General features: G+C 49.4%; 1 protein-coding gene and 1 pseudogene across 16 annotated transcripts in view; one reads left to right on the forward strand and one right to left on the reverse strand.

The window, feature by feature from the left end:
* The window catches only part of MICAL3 (microtubule associated monooxygenase, calponin and LIM domain containing 3), a 141,732-nt gene that overhangs the window by 103,290 nt on the left and 19,540 nt on the right, over positions 1-18,902 (reverse strand). Inside the window, exon 2 of one of the 16 annotated variants that reach the window (XM_088837467.1) lies at positions 3,542-3,629. The exons of the other annotated variants lie outside the window; for them this stretch is intronic. The gene's annotated coding sequence lies outside the window, so the exon portion shown is untranslated. The remainder of the gene's footprint in view (positions 1-3,541; positions 3,630-18,902) is intronic. 16 annotated transcript variants of the gene reach the window in all.
* On the forward strand, positions 16,024-17,040 carry LOC129536992 (small ribosomal subunit protein eS1 pseudogene; annotated as a pseudogene).

Consider the following 18,902-nt stretch of genomic DNA (forward strand, 5'->3'; position numbering starts at 1 on the left):
ATTCACCGCTAGAGGTTCAATGTTCTGGCCCTTCCTAAATGTGCCCTGCAGAGTCACGCCCCGGGACGGCACTGGCGTGGCCACCCAACAGCCTCAGTGGCGAGCACTGTGGAGCTGACCTGATAGCTCCGTGGGCCACCCCAGCAATGCACGCAGGAGGCAGCTTCCTTTTCTGAAAAGACAGGCCCAGACTAGCTTCATCATTAGACCTCCTGGAGACAGCCAGTCCCCGCATCCAGAGCAGGTGGAAGCTTAGGCCAGCACGCCTCCTTGCAGACTCTTCAGACAATCGTACATCCTCATTTCCTTAAAGCATCACCGAGCCCCAGCATCTAGACGAGAAAGCTCTGGAGCAGGTGGGCAGCTCCACCTGCCCAGCATCCTCCTCCAATCCCCCGCCACTCTCCACTCTCCCAGCCTTTAAAGTCTGCCCAGCTCTAGAATGGAGAAGGCAGAATTAATCCACCCTGGGTCCATGTGGGTGAAACGGAGGGAGGAGTGGAAATAGAAAGAGGAAAAAAAAATCAAACCACCCGTCAATCAGTCTACCAAAACCCCTGCGCTTTCATGATTTGCTGTGAAGGAGAGGAGCCTGCACACAAGCCGGCACACATTGCGAGGCAGGTCCACACCCCGGGTCCTGGCAGAGCCCCCAGCGAGCAGAAGCCACTGCCCTGCGGACTTGCACAGACCAAGAAACCTCAGTGCACCCAACTCTGTGCCACCCACCCATGTGATCCTGGGGGAGCTTCTAAACCTGTTTCTTGTCCTGGCCTCAGAGGAGGCTAGGACATACACACAGTGCCTCTTGCAGTGCCAGACACACAGCAAAGACTCAATGAAGGCTTCAGAAGACAGCAGTGCTGGTGGGGACGCTGCCTTCTAGTCTTACATCAGGAAATTGATGGCAATGCCAAATTCAAACACTTCCATTCAAGAGACCTCGTGAGTGCACCGTTCTCAGGGGAAAGCAGTCTTCTGACATCTTCCCTGCTCTTTCCTGGGAATCAGGTCTGAAGGTAGACAAAAACATCCAGTTAAATTTCTCGTACATCCACAAGGCCTGACCCAGACTCCAGCAGAAGAAAATAGGAATCTGACTAGCTAAAATAAACTGAACACAAGAACCTCTCTGAAACTAACCCTCAAGAACAAGTAGAGAAGGAGGGGACACAAAGCAACTCTACACAAGCCAAGAATACCCCTCCCCAGGAAAGAAGGGACATGACAGGCCAGACCCCAGGGATGGGTGACCTCCCGAGGAGCCCCCAGGCCTCCGATAAGGCACTATATCTTAGCCATCCCCATAATTACTCTGACCCAGGGGCAGGGGGCAGTAGGGATCAATATCCCAATATCAAACAAACAAAAAACCCCTACTTTCAGTGTTGGAAAAAAGAAGAGTCATTTAAAGAACACCGTGCCAAAGAAGTACAGTGTTTAGACAAAATGCTGTGTCAGGAAACTAACTGTGAAAGGCGGTGGGAACTCACCTCCTGCTGTAACACAAGCTCCACAAGGGGAAGGAGTGTTATCTGTTTGGCCTGCAGCACCTAGAACCGTGCCTGGAACCTAGAGGCACTCAGACACTCGTCGAGTGAACAACAGGGAGAGGGAGCGGCATCTATGTGACATGATTAAGGGCACAGGCTGTGAGGCAAACAGAGTTAGGTTCCAATCCTGCCTGGTTCTGTTACTGAAGTCTCAGCCTCTCGGAAACTCAAAACCCCCACCACAGGATTTCTGTTAGGGATTAAATGACAATGTGTTTAGCCACTCAGAATGCCTAGCACACAGGAAGCTCTCGGTAAATGGTAGCTCAGCGATTAATATAATCATCTCTTCTCTCCTGTCCCACTCCTCAAACCCCCTGGTCGGAGGGAGAAGAGAGAGGCAGAGTACCAGAGCACTGGCCTGGGGCCTGCTCCAGCCTAACCCGAATCACAGTGTCTGCCCTGTCCCCAACAGCCTCTCTGCCCTCCTGTTCCCATGAGACCAGTGCCTACCCATCCCTTCTCCACAGGGAGCGCCTTCTGTCCCATGCAGGTGGACATCAGCACAGCCAGACAGCAGGCACTCCCCACCCCGACCCCTGGGAGAAGCCAGTGCGGCATGAGAGACAGACGTCGTCTGAAAAGGCTCCCAGCTGAGACCCCGCTGCAACTAAGAGCCAGGACAGCCTCCCACTCACTCACACACGGATCCCCCACCAGCGGCCCTAACATGCTAACAGGGTTTTTACAAATTAGCACTTTATCAAGCTGCTAAGACCACCATTTCCTAAGCTGAAACGCACAATTCTCCCGACAGCTCCACACAAACGTGCGCCACAGCTCAAGGCGTCAGGACAACTTGCTGGACAACTTCAGCTGGGGTGGGCAGGAAAAACATCTCCTGCCCGAAGGGCCCCCAGTTGGCATCTCAGAGCTGCTGAAAATTCGAACTGGAAAAAGATCTGACAAATCCCCAATTAACTCACTGAGCTGAGCATAGGATCCAGGTTTCCTAAGGAGAATCTAGGAATTTCAAACTTATAGTACTAAGCCAAAATCATGCAGAGAATCTAGGAATTTCAAACTTACAGTACTAAGCCAAAATCCTGGACCATGAGGTGGTGTTTGTGAACGTGTACGTGCAAAAGGAGAAGGAATGAGCAGAAAACTGACTCCTGCGTGTGTCCTCTGCACTGCAGACCTCCCAGGAAACACAGCTTCAGAGGGACACACATCAGCTTCTCACCCTAGCGACACGCACCCTCTCGTCCGACATCCTGACAGACATTGCACTCTCTCGGCCGAGGTCCCCAAACCACACCCTCTCATCCAAGGTCCTATAGCAGTGAGTGAACCAGGGGGGCACACATCAGGATCACAACTTCTGAACAAACAGGGCTCAGGGAGCGGAGGAGAGCACAAGACGTGAGAGGAGCAGCCCCCCAGGTGTGCTCAGGCCTGCCTGCCCTGCCCCTGCTGGCAACTAAGACGTCACCACCAGAAACAACACACCCCTCCACCCGCTGCGCTGCCAACTGACTCCCGCACGGGGATTATCACTCAACTGGAAGGAGAGACACAAGGACAGGCAGTTAGTACCCAGAGAAAGAATCAGTGATCATCTCTATGCACGTGGGAGGCAGGGTAGGAGGGGGTGGACCCGCGCTGCCAACTGACTCCCGCACGGGGATTATCACTCAACTGGAAGGAGAGACGCAAGGACAGGCAGTTAGTACCCAGAGAAAGAATCAGTGACCATCTCTATGCACGTGGGAGGCAGGGTAGGAGGGGGTGGACCTGCAGGGAGCAGGGCACACTTGTCAGACACACCAGCTCCAGCAAAGAGCTCGGACACATGCACTCACCGCAGCAGGACTTTTTGCTGAGCAACAGACCCCCAGCTCCACCAGGGCCAGCAATGTTACAAAACCCCACTTCCCAGCGCTCCGTGAAGCTGGCTGTGACCATGTGTTCCACGTGCTGGCCAACAAGACATGGGCAGAAGTGTGTGAGCCTTCCAGAAAGACTGCTTTTGGGGAGCTTCTCACCTGGAGCTTCTCCATCTCAAAGAAGAGCACCTTTTTGTCCAGATGATGGCTGGAGCTCTGGCAGCCATGTCTGACCAGACATGGTAACCTAGAGGAAGGCGATCACATGTCAGGGCAGTGGAGTTAAGTCCGTTACACTCTCACCCAGCAATCCACGGAGTGGACCGCACGCTGCAGCTAAGAGGGTCAGAACTCTCTTTTCAGACAGAAGGAGCCAACATCCTGATGACCATGGAAAAGGCTACTGGTTGAGCCTCCCACCTCCGAGCTTCTCTATATAATGGAGAAAACCTTCTTATACGTTTCTGCACTGACCTTTATTCACTAAGGGAAGTTTTGAAGGAGGCAGAATGGTGCACGGTCTTGCATGGAGACAGGACGGACTCTGACTGGGGTCTGCTTACAAGAGCAACGTTGGCTGGACATTCCTAAGTGGAAGCCCTGCTACTAAAAAAGGAGCAGAGCTTTTCTTGGAGTTAAGAGGGAGGAAGCTTCATCCTCAAGAAACCAAATATTCCACATCACCCATAACTGAACTCTCAGAATAAACTGACCCAGTGAGGGGGCATGGATTTGATCTCTTGGGTGATACTAACCTATAGATATTCCTCAGCAATTAAAATATTGCAAACCCCATGACCACCAACTTCTAATGCTTTCAGGCCAGCTTATCTCCTACCACCTTCTGCAGAAAAGCCTCACCATCACAGAGCCAGCAAACCTCGAACCCTTTCATTAGCTCACCAACTAGCACACAGCCTTCCTTGGGGTGGCGCTCAGTTCACGTGCTGCTCTGCCCCCCCAAAATGCAAACACCTAACAGGGACAACAAGGCTGGAGGCAGTTATGGAAGAAGGAAACGCAACTGTCCTCCCCGCAAAGGTGTCGCATCTCACCCTCTTCTCCTGCTAAAGCAGGAGCAGATGCATTCCTTTGCCCCAGAGCCAAGGTCAAGTTGGACTGTCCAAGAGTGAGAAAGACCATACGACGGCCACACTGCAATCAGCAGGGCCAGAACAGGCCAGAGAATGGGGCTCAGGCGGTGATGGGTGGCCCGGGGGCCTGTTTTGCACCATGTGTGATTTACAATGACTGCCTACCCTTTGCAGAGGGGAGGAGAAGGCAGGAGGATTTTTTCATGTCAAATATTAAGTAGGTTAAGGAAATAAATTCCCCCGAGCAGGGACACAATCCTTCTAGGGCAGAAAAACAAACAATTAAGGGAGGGGAAAAAAAACTGGAAAGGGTACAGAAAGAAAAAAAAAAAAAATGAACTTTAAGTAAGACAGACCTTATAAGGAAAGTTTACAGGAAATAGAATCATTTGACATGAAGATGAAAAAACTCAGGACACCTTCCCTGCCTTCAAGATCCACTAGTGTCCCAACGCCTAGAAGTGCACTTCATATACAAAAGCGCATTTACTATTTGTTGTGCGTGAGTGGTGCTCAGTGGGTTCGACTCTGCGAACCCATGGACGGCAGAATGCCAGGCTCCTGGCCACGGGATTTCCCAATAAAGAATACTGGGGTGGGTTGCCACTGCCTCCTCGAGGGGATCTTCCGGACCCTGGGATTAAACCTGTGTGCACACACTGCGGGCCCCAGAGCCTAGTTCCTTGAACATAACGGGTGTAGAACAAAGGGACATGAATAAAGCCAACCCGTATTTGCTGTTCGCGCTCTGTGTGCGTGGCACCGGCACCAGAGTGAACAAGAGAAATGCCCCCGTCCTCAAGTAGCTTTCATCCTGGGGGAGACAGCATCAGCAAACCCCACCTATCAGAGGGAAGCACGTGCCATGGAGGAAAACGCAGTGCGGGAGCAGGACCTGCTCGCTGCGGCAGCTGCTGCTGTCACCAGGACTGGTCTGGGACCAGGACCACTCTGGCTGTGACATACGCCGAGAGGTACAAGGGAGGAAGCAGGAAAAGCAGTTTGGAGGAGGGAAAGGAGGCTAACTGCAAAAAGCCTAGGGAATGTATGCCCGTGACTTGGCTAAAGAACTATCACTGCAGACTGTGGGCGGATTCTGGATTAAAATACACAAGTGGAGTTGACAGAATATGCTAATGGATAAAGTGTGAGGGATGAGAATAAGAGAGGATAACCCAAAGAGTTTTTGCCTGAGGAGGTAAAAAGATAAATGAAGGACAAACTAACTGAAGAACAAATACAAACTTTCTTCCTGTCGGGTCCCACTGATGGCAGATGGAGTAATCCCTGGGCCATTCGCACTGTGTAGCTGTGTCTGCCCCAGGGAAGCGGGTTCTCTCCCACACTCCAGATCTGACCAGGGTCAGGGGTATCCACCTTCAGATCCAGCCTCTCACCCTGCCCCCTACTTCACTTCCAACACTCTAGGCCCCATGACCCTTTGCTAAGTGGATGAGCACATGGTCTCACACCCAGAGAATCTGCTCCCTTATCAACCCTGAACAGGTCCAGAACAGCTCAGTGCAGCTCTTGATAGAAAAGCTCTACATTCTTAGCACGTTCACCAACTGCTAGAGTTTCCTCCCCACACTTTGTGCCACCTAAGGAGGCAACATCATCTCCAACATGGTAGGAGGTGGCCTAGACCGGGGTGGAGGTGGAAGAACAGGAGATAAGAAAGGGAAAACAAGAGAGGTTGTAAGCTCTGCAGCCCAAACCCACCCTCGAGCTGTGCCTGCCCTCAGCCATTCAAGAGCATCTCTTGTTCAAGGGAAGGCCTCCCGTCCCCACACACACCTGGTGCCACCACCATCACCAAATCACCCACAAGACCTAGCCCTCTCCTCTTCCACCCAACTTTCCAAAGAGCAAAAGAGGATTTGGCATTTCCATGAGATTCGGGTTTAGAAGTATGCTGTTTTGGGTTTCTTTTCCTAGCCAAACCCATATAAGCTATGTCCTGAACATTCAGCCTGAGACAGACAGTAAGACCTACAGAAAAAAAGAATTCAAAATGGGGCAAAAGGAGGAAAGTGCTTCTTACTGATTATTTTCTAGGCCAATGACTGTAAGTCATGCTAAGTGTGTCAATAAAGTGTTTGCTGACTGCTCACGAACTGGCCAACAGACAATGATCCCTGGGAGAGACATGCAAAAACACAGTATTCCTACCCTCCAGAAGCTTACAATCCAATTAAGGAAGAAATAACCACAGGCACTACAGCAAACACGCAAATACTGCCTTCCTGTACTGGGGGCCAGGCACCCGGGCAAGGATGATTGGGACTACGGTGAGAAGACACAGAGGAGGCGCAGCCAGGACTGGAGGCAGGATTCCGCAGAGCGCATGCAGGGGGCTGGGAGCAAGGGGACAGCAACCCGCAGACGCTCACAGCCAGGCAGAAGAGCTGACTGGGGCCTTGCAGGGAGCAGCCCAGCCTTCGAAGCAGAATGGCTTGGCCACAGACAGGAAAGTGGTACCAAGGAGGATGGAACTGCAGCCAGGCAATGTACAGGAGGCCTGAACAATCACTTGAGCATGAAATGAAGGGAGAATAGACTAGAATGACAGCTATAGGAACCGCAATTTTAAAAGGAAAAGTTCTTACAATACTGAGCACCAACTGTGCAGGTATAGTTTTAGACGCTGGACATAAGCAATTTCCAAAGACAATCTGAACAAAGAAATAACAAAGCAGATCAGCTATACTTAGTTAGTTCAGTCACTCAGTCGTGTCCGACTCTTTGCGACCCCATGAATCACAGCACACCAGGCCTCCCTGTCTATCACCAACTCCCGGAGTTCACTCAAAATCATGTCCATCGTGGGTATGGAAACCAACTGCTGACTTCATTACCTGTAACCTGATCAAGGGTGAGAAGGGTGACAAATACTTTATACCCCAGTCAGTGGCTTAACTTTATCTACAATTTCCCTAAAAACAGAACATTTAAGACACCTTGGTTAGGGACACTCATGCATGAGATGAAATGACAGCCATCTTTAATCCTTCATGGAATTATCAATATTTTTGCTCCCCTGTGTTTTACATAAGTTTGGATGAAAAGATCTGAAAATTCCCATCTTCCAAGCAGTAAAGCAAGGTTGTTGTTACCAGGTGATGGGCCTCCATCACTGTTCCTCACCCTGCCACCACCAAGCTCACCTTCCCTCTGCAAGAGTCTGAGGAGGTAGGGCTGGAAGACCTCTGACACCTGGTGCTGAGGGAGGCTTTTCACTCAGCCCCCTTTCACCCTCAAAGCGCCCCAAAAGCCATGACAAACCTGGCACTTTGGGCCTCGTTGAAGACACAGCCACACACACTGGGGGCCACAAAAATGTCTTCTTTCATCTCTCATCCTAACCCATACCCCAAAATGCCACAGGCTGAATTTAAGCCTTCAAGGTCAGATGCTCCAGCTTCAGACAACTGAGCACCCAGCTGGGGGTCAGATACCTCGGGGTGTACTGTAAGGACGTGGCCCCTCCCTTGCTGCATTTACAGCACAGGGCAACTGCAATTCTGAGCCCCTCAGAGACTCTTCAGCACAACAAGGACAACTAAGATGCTATCAGAGATTTCTACACATCCCCAGGCTGATGGAGGCATATTTCCTAGCCCCACACCACAGGACATTATACGTGGAGTACATTCAAAATGGTATTACCGCTGGAGCTGGAATCCTGTGGCCTAACAAGAATGAAGAAGCTGAAACAGAAGCCTCTCCTCCGCAGCCCCAGAGAGACTCAAGGAGGACAAAGATGGAGGAAGAACAGTCTGTGGCCTTCACTCCGGTTGCCAGCACCTAGCCCTCCTCTGACAGGCTGTCCTCCCGCCACATCCTTCTGGCAAGTTCCTCTTGCACAGTTGCAGCCAAACACGCACAAGCCCAGTCTTCTGGCGATGAACAAAGTGTTTGCTAACAGAGGGTACTGCTCCATGGAAGACATCGCTGTCCCCAAATTAGGCACCTTCTATTTGATCATCTGCCCGTGTGGCTCATGCATGCATCTGGGTTTTGTTCAAAAGCTCTGCACATGGCACATGTCCATACTTATTACCAACTGTAATGGGTTGGCAGGGGGGCGGGCGGGGGAGTCGAAGGGATTAGCTCCACAAGACTCTGACTCTACTGAGATTAAAGTCTTAAAACCAGACTCACACACCTCTGCCAGCCGTCACCCTCCTCAGTGCTATTGCAGCCTACACCGGAATCCTGCAGACACCAGATTCCGTGGACAGGGAATGTGAATCCACACATAAACTGTCCCTTTAAAAATCCTCAGCACAAAAAGCAGCTGGTTTCTGGTATGAACCAGTCCTCAGAAAGCAACTCTCACTTCATCCATAAAGAACAAGGTCCAACAATTTGAGTTTTGTTTAAAAAAAAATTAAAGGAAAAGAAATAATTGCTTCACACAAATAAATTCAAGACTCGGACACAATTGCTGGTTCAAGAACAGGGCTTGGGTGTTTTCAAAGCGGCCAGAAGGCAGGCAGTTTTACCTGCTCTGCTAACACTAAACAGGGCTAGTCAAGGTTTGGATGGAGTGGAGGGAAATGGCCCTAAGCAGAAGTCCTGGACTGCAGCGGCACAGAGCAGACCCGGGGCTCGCGGTGGGGCCTCTGCACCGCCAGGGCAGACAGACCCAGCACAGCTGACCTCGCCCACACAGGCGGTTGTCTCCCGCCCTGCGGTAGCAAGTCCTCCAACGTCAGAAGAAACCCAGGCATCCTGCTCTCTCCTTTGCCTCCCTCCTCCTTTTTATTTAAAATAGAAGGGCAATATTTTAAATATTTTATTTAAAATAGAAAGACAATATTAGGGTTAGGGTTAGATGCCTAAAAGATGTGATTGCAAGAGTCCTGTATCAGAAAACAGCAACTGAGGCATTGATCTGGCAAAATTTCCAGTATTATCACTTACCTACTGAAAGTAATCATAAATCCTTCCTTCTCTTGGAAGAAAAAGAAAACAATGACTAACTTTTTTAAAGGATTTCAGTAATACCTGGGATCTCTAAAAGATCTTTAAACTGGCACAAGATGGTTATAATTTCAGTGTGTTTAAAGGAAGCTCTGAAGTCACATCACTTTTACCCAGTGATCAGAGCTAGTTTCTTACCTTATATTTAGGAGGCTTTATGTTTTGGTCTCCTGCCTCAAAGAAAGTACCACTCCAAACCAAGTATTAATACTGTGATGATGGTAGTAATGATACTACTGAAAACAGCAGCTGCAATTTATTAAACACATTACCACATGCCCAGGCATATCTCGGAGCCAATTATCTATCTTTCCTCATTTAATTCTACTTGTGCTGCTGCTGCTAAGTCGCTTCAGTCGTGTCCGACTCTGTGCGGCCCCATAGATGGCAGCCCATCAGGCTCCCCCGTCCCTGGGATCCTCCAGGCAAGAACACTGGAATGGGTTGCCATTTCCTTCTCCAATGCATGAAAGTGAAAAGTGAAAGTGAATTCGCTCAGTCGTGTCCGACTCTTAGCGACCCCATGGACTGCAGCCCACCAGGCTCCTCCGTCCATGGGATTTTCCAGGCAAGAGTACTGGAGTAGGGTGCCATTGCCTTCTCCGATTCTCCTTGTAAGGTAGGTACAATTATCAGGCTGATTTTACAGATGAGAAAAAGGAAACACAGAGAGGTTGAGTAACTTGCCCGAAGTCAAACAGTAAGTGATACAGCTGGCACTTAACCCCAGGAAGTCTGGAACCACCAGATGAACAGCCTCTGTCCTTATATCTGCTAGCATCTTCATCCCAAAACAACCCTTTGAGTCATCACTATCATCTGCAAATTACAGATGGGGAAAAAGAATGAAGGGCCAAATAATCTGTCCAGCTTGTAAGCTACAGGGTCAGGAGTCCGCTCTGGGTCTCTGAACCCCCATGGCCTACACTCCCCACTTCCCCACAGTCCAGGGCAGTTTGACCAGCCAACACAGGACATCTGTCGAGACGGCAGCTCCTAGGACCAGAAGAGGTAACACTGGTCCCGAGGGCATACAAGCAGGAAAGAATGAAGAACCATCATGCCACAGGGAACGATGTCTGCTGTCTGCTGTCCACCCATGGCTCTTAAACAGAACTTACTCTGTCATACCCTGCTCACGACCCACAGACGTGCTTATTATTCCCCATGGTATCTCCAATGTGGCAGGACTTACCCAATCTCATCTCCCACTCTTCCGGAGAAGCCCAGCCCTCCAGTTTGGCCACCCCGCCCCTTCCCCGCAGCACCGCCCTCTCACTCGGATGTGGTTTGGCGGTTCCTGGCACCTTAACTCGCCCGTGCCCTTCTCCCTTCCATATTTTAGACCCCCTCGCCTCCTTGAGTGCTGCCTGAGCTCCTCCGCTTCTGAGCGCCTTCGCAGTTCCAAACAATTTCACACTTATTCACATCCAAGCAGCACTGCTTGCCATTGTTTCTGTTTCTCCAATGGAAAATTCCTTAGGGGAAGAGCCAACTGCAGGGCCTCAGGAGGCACAGTCACCAGAAGGCACAGGCTTGGGAGTCAGGCTGAGACTGGATGCTGACTGCCCCTGCCCAACTGTCCAGTCCCCCATCAGGTGCCTACACAATGCAGGTGGGAACAGTAGCTCCTTCAGAGTACTTCTAAGAAGTAAATGAGAGACTGCATCTTGACAGTTTTCCACAATGCTGGCAAAAATGCTCAATAAATAATTTCTTCAATGATAATACATCAGGCCAGAGCCTGGCCTAAGACTTGCTGAGAGTGCAGCTGGAGTGTGACTGACGGGCGATTACTGAAGGTTAGGGGTTACTTGTTAGAACTAGACAAGAGGAAGAGGGAGCTCAAGGAGGTAAAATAGTAGAGTGGAACATGAAAAATAGGATCCAAGGATGAAATCAAGTTGGTAAACACCTCCTGGGTACTGGCTGTGTTTCACTCCAAGGAGGACACGGGCGTGTAAGACAAAGGCCCCCACTCATGGGGCTTACAATCTAGCTAAGCAGTTAAGACAACACATAAAATAACTAAAAACACAAAAAGTACATAACTGCTAAACAAATGGTATGGCCGGGATTCCCAGCTTTTTTCAGTTATAATGACTCCTTTTACCACCAACTATTATTTCTGATCATTATGTGATAGAAGGTATTCCTTACAACACCTTGTTGATTGAAAAAAATGCCTAACGATAAAAACAATCTACTCTTAACATTTTTTAATGAATTTGTATTTTGTTAATAACTAGAGCATCTATGTGCACTGCAAAAAAAGTAGAACATATATACGTCATTAACTCAAGCTCTGATGTGTGATGAATCTACTCAACAGATTCACAAGCCTGGCTGATGGGCAGTAAAGACACACACGCACACACGCACACGCACACACACAATCTCTGCCCAAAGCATGGGGAATCACTCAAAGAAATTTACTGATAATAGTTCAGAAGCTGGAAGAGACTAGATGACACACTTCTAACAGATTCAACTCAATGAAAATTTAGCTAACTTAATTACAACAAACATTTAAATATTATAATGAATAAGAGATAGTGCAGGATGGATGGGGTGAAGCGGGGCGGAGGGATGGGAATGTGACAAGCGACCCAGCCTGACGCCTGCGCAGCGGTCCACTGAGGGGAGGGAGGAGGTGGTCATAACCTGGGCACAGAGTGAACCTGCCATCCGGGAGGGACACACCTGCTCAAGACACAAGCAGGGCAGACGCCAGGAGCTCCCGTGCAAAGAGCACAAGCTCCAGAGTCCACGGGTCTGGACTTGAACCTGGGACCCACCCCTCACTGGGTCTGGTTAGTGAGCACTGGCTCCTAAGCCCAGTCTCTGCTATACAACAGAGACCAACACCTCCTGCCTCACAGGGAAAGAAGGGTTTTGACGTGAGGCTAAAATAAGTAACCATCATGAAGGGAGCACAGTGTCCCAGAAGCAGATAACACCATGCTCTCACGACCACACCACAGGGAGTGAGTGCGAAGGTGAGACTGAGCCCAGCGTCCCTCAAGCAGAAATTTACAGAAGGAAGAGTAAAGGAGCTCAAGAGGCATGAGGCACGCGGACTAGCATGGGATGACAAAGAAGAAAACACCTAAGGATCCAAACTATGAATTCAGCGTTGTGGGTAAATTCTTAAACTATTTTATTAATTTATTGTGTATTTTATTAATCACAAATCAAAAGGTCTCATGCTGCAAAACTGTTGCAAAAATGACTAGTTTTTAAAAGCTTTATAAATAAAATCCTCTCCCCTACCAAAAAAATGAGTAAAATTCAATCATCTTAAGAATATGCTTTACTTTCCTCCAGATCATTTTATAACAGTCCATGCACTGCCTCAGAGCAGGGTGTGGAGACAAGATAAACGGGAACGATAAGACACAACAAGTAAAGTAACTTGTGAACACTGATAAACTACACGGCTTAGACAGGACAGCACTGGGAGCCTCTTCCCACCACCCCCGATGTAAGGACTGTGAAAACATCTATCGTGTACCAGGAATATGACAGGCATTAGGGGACAAGACATCTCGGGAGAGAGGATGGGACACAGGAAAAGGCAGGGATGGGAAAATTATCAAATTCTGTTCTGAATTTAGCCTTTTTTTAAATTTGGATTTTTTTAATGTACATATGATATTACTATAGAAATCAGATGCTTTTTCAGAAGTGAAAACTAAAACTTAAAAACAAGACAACATGCTACTGTAGTGAAGGAACACAGTTCTGACTGCAGAAGCTTCTCTGTCCCCCAAAAGGGGGCTCCAACCATGTGGCCTGGGGTGGAGGATGGAGACCCCCCCAGGTGGGCTCCATGTCAGTGAACTGCCCCTCAAGGACGCAGAACTAGGCCCAAGTCTACCAGACGATGAGCAGGAGAGCCGCCCCTCCCCATGGAAGGCAGCTGGAGGTGCCACGGGACCAGGCCCTGTCACACAGCTGCCCAGCACACCAACGCCAGGCCCTCAGAGAGGCAGTTCTGTGCCACCCAGGCCACTGTGCCAGGGGGGCAGGAGAACCAGCCCAGGGACTTTCCACTGAGGATCCTGGGAGTCTGAGCAGCAACAGAAGGCAAACCCAGGGCAGAGAAGAGGACCAAAGCAAAGTCCTATTAGCAACTACACTCTGAGTTTACACAGCGCCTCTTTCTTCCATCAAGTACTTTGGAGACACTACTTGACCAGGCTCTTCAGGTTCTTTATTTAAACATTTTCACAGCAAGTCACAGACATTTCGAGCACCCAAGAAAGCCATGTCCACTCTAAAAGATTAGGAAGGGCCCACACCCATACCAGTTTGCTGGAGGGGAAGCAGCAAAGCACCAAGACTCAAAGCACCCCTGCTCCTTGTTGTCCTGGCCAGGAGCACAGGTTGCTTCTCAAAAAGGATTCTGAGATTTTAGGGAAAACTGAGTATCCCACAGGTCCCAAAACAAGCACCCAGAATGACAAAGAACAGAGTCACAGACCTGCCTCACCCACAGCACAAATGGAGAGCCCAAGGGGCCTTGAATTATCTCTAAAACAAAACCAAAGAAGGAGTACAGGAGAGGGGGAAACAGAAGGAAAAGGAAAGGAAGAAAAAAGCTCACGCACTGTGCTGAGATCACTGGAGATCTCCTGAGATCCATTTTTATCTCAAGAGAGGGACACCAGGTGCTTCCACAAACCAGTCTACTGCAAGCCAACCAGAGCAGTAAAATCTGTGGGATAACCCACCAGTCATTTTACACTCTTTCTATACGAATACTAGATTGAACTCGATTGTTCAGCGTTGACTGTGAGTCTACAAATACCAGGCATCGTGCTGGGTCTGAGTACAGAAGTGAACAAAACGTCTCCCACGCCCCAGAGAAGGGAATGCGGTGGTGGACACAACTGTCAGGATAAAACGCCAGCACACAAACAAGTTCATTCTTACACAGTGTAAGGAGGTCTGTGGGGAGAGAGAACAGAGAAGGTAAGAGGAAATACCAGAAGGGCCCCCTGAGCAGGGTGGTCAGGTGGTGGGGTGCTATCTCGCCTGAGACTAGAGGAGGGAGCTGAGGGAGGGTGGGAGCTCTCTGCAGGGGCTGAGGAGGCACAGGTGCGCGGCACCCCAGGAACCCTGGGTCTGGAGCTCACCGGAGAGGACGAGCAGGACGGCAGGGCAGGCAAGGCCACGTCATGGACAGCCAGGCTTGGCCTCTTGAGGCGAGTGGATTTAAGGACCTTGCTTCTTCCTGTGTCCCTCAGAGCTCTCAGCCCAATGCCTTTCTCATGGCAGACACTAAGAGCACACACACTTCATTATACACCACTGACGATTTAACAAGCAATGCAATCACTTAAAATATTGGCCCTCAAGAATCTTCTAGAAAAGGAAAAACAACAACAACAACAACAGACCATCCCTCCACCTCAAGGAACAAATGTTCCCGAGACAACAAAAAAAATATCCTGAGACAGCATCTGATTAAACGCCCAGTGAAACATTCAAGTCGCATGTCGGTCCTTGGAAGGGAGCAATTTTAGGCCTCAGTAGTGACAACAGGTCTCCCAAAGAAGGCAGGATTCCAAGTGGAAACAAGCTGGGGAGAATTTAGCAGAGCCAGCTGGGAGGATGTTCCAGGCACACAGACAGGGTAACCTCCAGGGCACAGCCGGACACCTGGACAGCAGTCCAGCCGGAGCCTCTCCAGTCCAGCCAGCCCAGCCTCAGGGGCCTTGCAGGGAACAACAGGAAGGTTCCCACAGCCTGGCACCAGCCGGTCTCCTGCCTGGCACACTCCGGGCGAGCTGCCTGGACAGGAATGTGAGTGAGACTGTCTGCCCCAGGAGGAGACAGGAAGGCAGAGTGCGATGGATCTCATTCACTGGGATAAAAAAAAAAAAATCAAATGCCAAGAAGAAGAGTGAGAAGAGGAAAAAATCCAAATTGTTGTAGAATTATGCAACTGAAATTCCATGCATAAGCCAGGAAATTCAAAGGTCACAGTTCCCACAGCAACTGTAACCTGAGCCGCTGGCCGTGTAGTCTTTGGCAAGCCAGGCCAAATGTGAAGCGCCCAACCGTGTTCAGTGTTCAGCCTGCAGGCCACAGGCCACCAGTGGTACCTGCCGCAGTCCTGGGCCGCTGCTCCGAGGTCACCAGGCTGCAGTCCCAGATTCTCCAGATTCTTTGAGGCGGAGCTCCACCGTGACCCTGTGCCCACTCAACTCTTCTCTGGGTTGAGTGACCTTGAGAGGGAATGGGGAGAGGGTGCTCAGGGGAGAGGTTGTGCCCCTTCCCTCCTAGGTCTGCGCATCCCACACCTGCAAAACCTAACCACCTGGGAGACAGGGCGGGGCCGGGGCAGCAAGGGAACGTCAACTTCAAAGGATACCATCAAAACGCTGCGAAGATAACCCACAGAATGGGAGAAGATTTCTGCAAGCTATTCCCCTGACAAGGGCGTCATCTCTAGAGAAAATGTAACTGAGCACATGTTCCTTCCCCAGAGAGGCAGGGCCACCAGTAGGTCACCCAAGGCCCTGCAGGCATCCTAAAGCAGCCTGTATCATGACAGTGGAGGAAGGGCCCGAGTTCCCCTTCTACCCTCACCCCGCAGCCAGGGGTCACAGGCCAGGCTGCGGGTACCTGCCTGTGGGTGGACGGAAGACCAACAGGCACCTGGTGACCAGGGGCCTTTTCAAAGGACAGGGTTCCTGAGGTTCCTCTCACCGTTCAATCATCATGACAGAAAAGACTCACCCCTGCCTTTTGGCTCTCTGAGCGGCACCATAGCGGTCAGCAAGAACAAAGCGCCTTACGAAAGGAGGCAAAAAGGGAGCCAAGAATAAAGTGGTTGACCCATTTTCTAAAAAAGATTGGTATGATGTGAAAGCACCAGATATGTTCAATATAAGGAATATTGGGAAAACATTGATCACAAGAATTCAAGGAACCAAAATCGCGTCTGATGGCCTCAAAGGTCGTGTTTTTGAAGTGAGTCTTGCTGATCTGCAAAATGATAAAGTAGCATTTAGAAAATTCAAGCTAATTACTGAGGATGTTCAGGGTAAAAACTGCCTGACTAATTTTCATGGTATGGATCTTACGTGTGACAAAATGTGCTCCATGGTCAAAAAATGGCAGACCATGACTGAAGCTCACATTGATGTCAAGACTACCGATGGTTACTTGCTTCGTCTGTTTTGTGTGGGTTTTACTAAAAAGTGCAACAATCAGATTCGGAAGACCTCTTACGCCCAGAACCAGCAGGTGCGCCAAATCCGCAAGAAGATGATGGAAATCATGACCCGAGAGGTGCAGACAAATGACTTGAAAGAGGTGGTCAATAAATTGATTCCAGATAGCACTGGAAAAGACATAGAAAAGGCTTGCCAATCTATTTATCCACTCCATGATGTCTTCATTAGAAAAGTAAAAATGCTGAAGAAGCCCAAATTTGAATTGGGAAAACTCATGGAGCTATATGGTGAAGGTAGTAGTTCTGGAAAAGCTACTGGGGATGAGACAGGTGCTGAAGTTGAATGAGCTGATGGATACGAGCCACCAGTCCAAGAATCAGTTTAAAATGCAGACTCTTAATGGTGACAAATAAAAGATCTTATTTGTGGTTAAAAAAAAAAAAGAAAGAAAGAAAGAAAAGACTCACCCCTAGAAAGCTGACATCCTGGAAATCGTTCCTTTCTTCAGGTGACGTCGTATGTGAGCAGCTGAAACTGCAGGCTCCGGGCAAAGGATGACTTGCCTGTTCCTGTGGCTGCCAAGGTGGCCACAGACAAGGAAAGCACGAAGGCTCCGCTCCCAGCGGCTGTCTGACTTGCGCATGGCCCTCCGTGATGTCACAAGAGATGATCGGACTAACGCAGGTAAGAGCCACGCTGAGGCCCTAACACACAGGAGCTCAGCACATGGGAATCACTGAAGTGTTGCTATTCCTTCTCACACCCAACCTGAAGACTCACTTCACTTACAAGAGCTGGGTCCAAACTAATGATGTGGTTGCTTCAGCAACCAGAATAGCAGCAATAACTGTGGCTGACTCCAGCATGTGCTGACTCTGTGAAGAACTCCACACAAGATTTCACTGATCCTTATGATCACCCTATGACACAGATATTATCATTCAGGCTTTGGGTGAAGAAACAAGACAGTAATGTACTCAAGGTCACACAGTGCTAACTGGTAGAAGATGGAAGCAAACCCAAGCTACTTGACTCTGGAGCCCCACATGTGACCACACCGCAGCCATCTTCAAGCACCTGCCTTATCGAGAACAAAGCAGGCAAAGACCTTCCAAAAACACCCCAAGGGTGACTTCCGTGCAAGAACTGCCAGTCTCAGGTCGATCCAGTGATCGCAGAACCATGCAGAGGGTTCTCTTCTACAGAAGAGAAAGGCCAGATACAATCCAATATACAACCATCACCTACTGATCACAGGTAGCTCTGCTGAAAGTGGGAATGCGGGACTAGGCTTCATTTCACAAGTACGCTCGCTATTAAGGCATCCAAGCACTCTAGTGCCTCACAGGTGACACCAGCAGACAAGCCTGGGAATTTCAAACTGCCTCACACACCACTTGGTATTGCTGTTGTTCAGTCACTAAGTTGTGTCCAACTCTATGCGACCCCACGGACTGTAGGACGCCAGGCTCCTCTGTCCTCTGCTGTCTCCCGGAGTTTGCTCAAACTCATGTCCACTGAGTCAGTGATGCCATCCAACCATCTCATCCTCTGTCGTCCCCTTCTCCTCCTGCCCTCAATCTTTCCCAGCATCAGGGTCTTTTCCAATGAGTCAGCTCTTCACATCAGGTTGCCAAAGTATTAGAGCTTTAGCATCAATCCTTCCAATGAATATTCAGGGTTGATTCTTTTAGGATTGACTAGTTTGATCTTGTTGCAGTCCAAGAGACTCTCAAGATCTTCTCCAGTACCACAGTACCAAAGCATCAATTCTTCAGTCCTCAGCTTCTTTATGATCCAACTCTCACATTCATACATGACTACTGGAAAAACCATCACTTTGACTATATAGACCTTTGTCAACAGGTGATATCTCTGCTTTTTAGTATGCTGCCTAGGTTTGTCATAGCTTTCTTCCAAGGAGCAAGCATCTCTTAAATTCATGGCTGCAATCACTGTCTGCAGTGATTTGGGAATCCAAGAAAATAAAATTTGTCACAGCTTCCACTTTCCCCCTTCTATTTGCCATGAAGTGATGGGACCAGATGCCATGATCTTAGTTTTTTTAATGTTGAGTTTCCAGCCAGGTTTTTCACTCTCCTCTTTCACCCTTATCAAGAGGCTCCTTAGTTCCTCTTCACTTTCGGCCATTAGAGTGGTATCATCTGCATATCAGAGGTTACTGATATTTCTCCCAGCAAAATCGCTTCCAGCTTGTGATTCATCACAAGTTACTTGATTCCCACC

Source organism: Moschus berezovskii, chromosome 6 (assembly GCF_049115385.1).
Source record: "Moschus berezovskii isolate FMDL1 chromosome 6, NW_MosBer_1.0, whole genome shotgun sequence".
NCBI lineage: Eukaryota > Metazoa > Chordata > Mammalia > Artiodactyla > Moschidae > Moschus > Moschus berezovskii.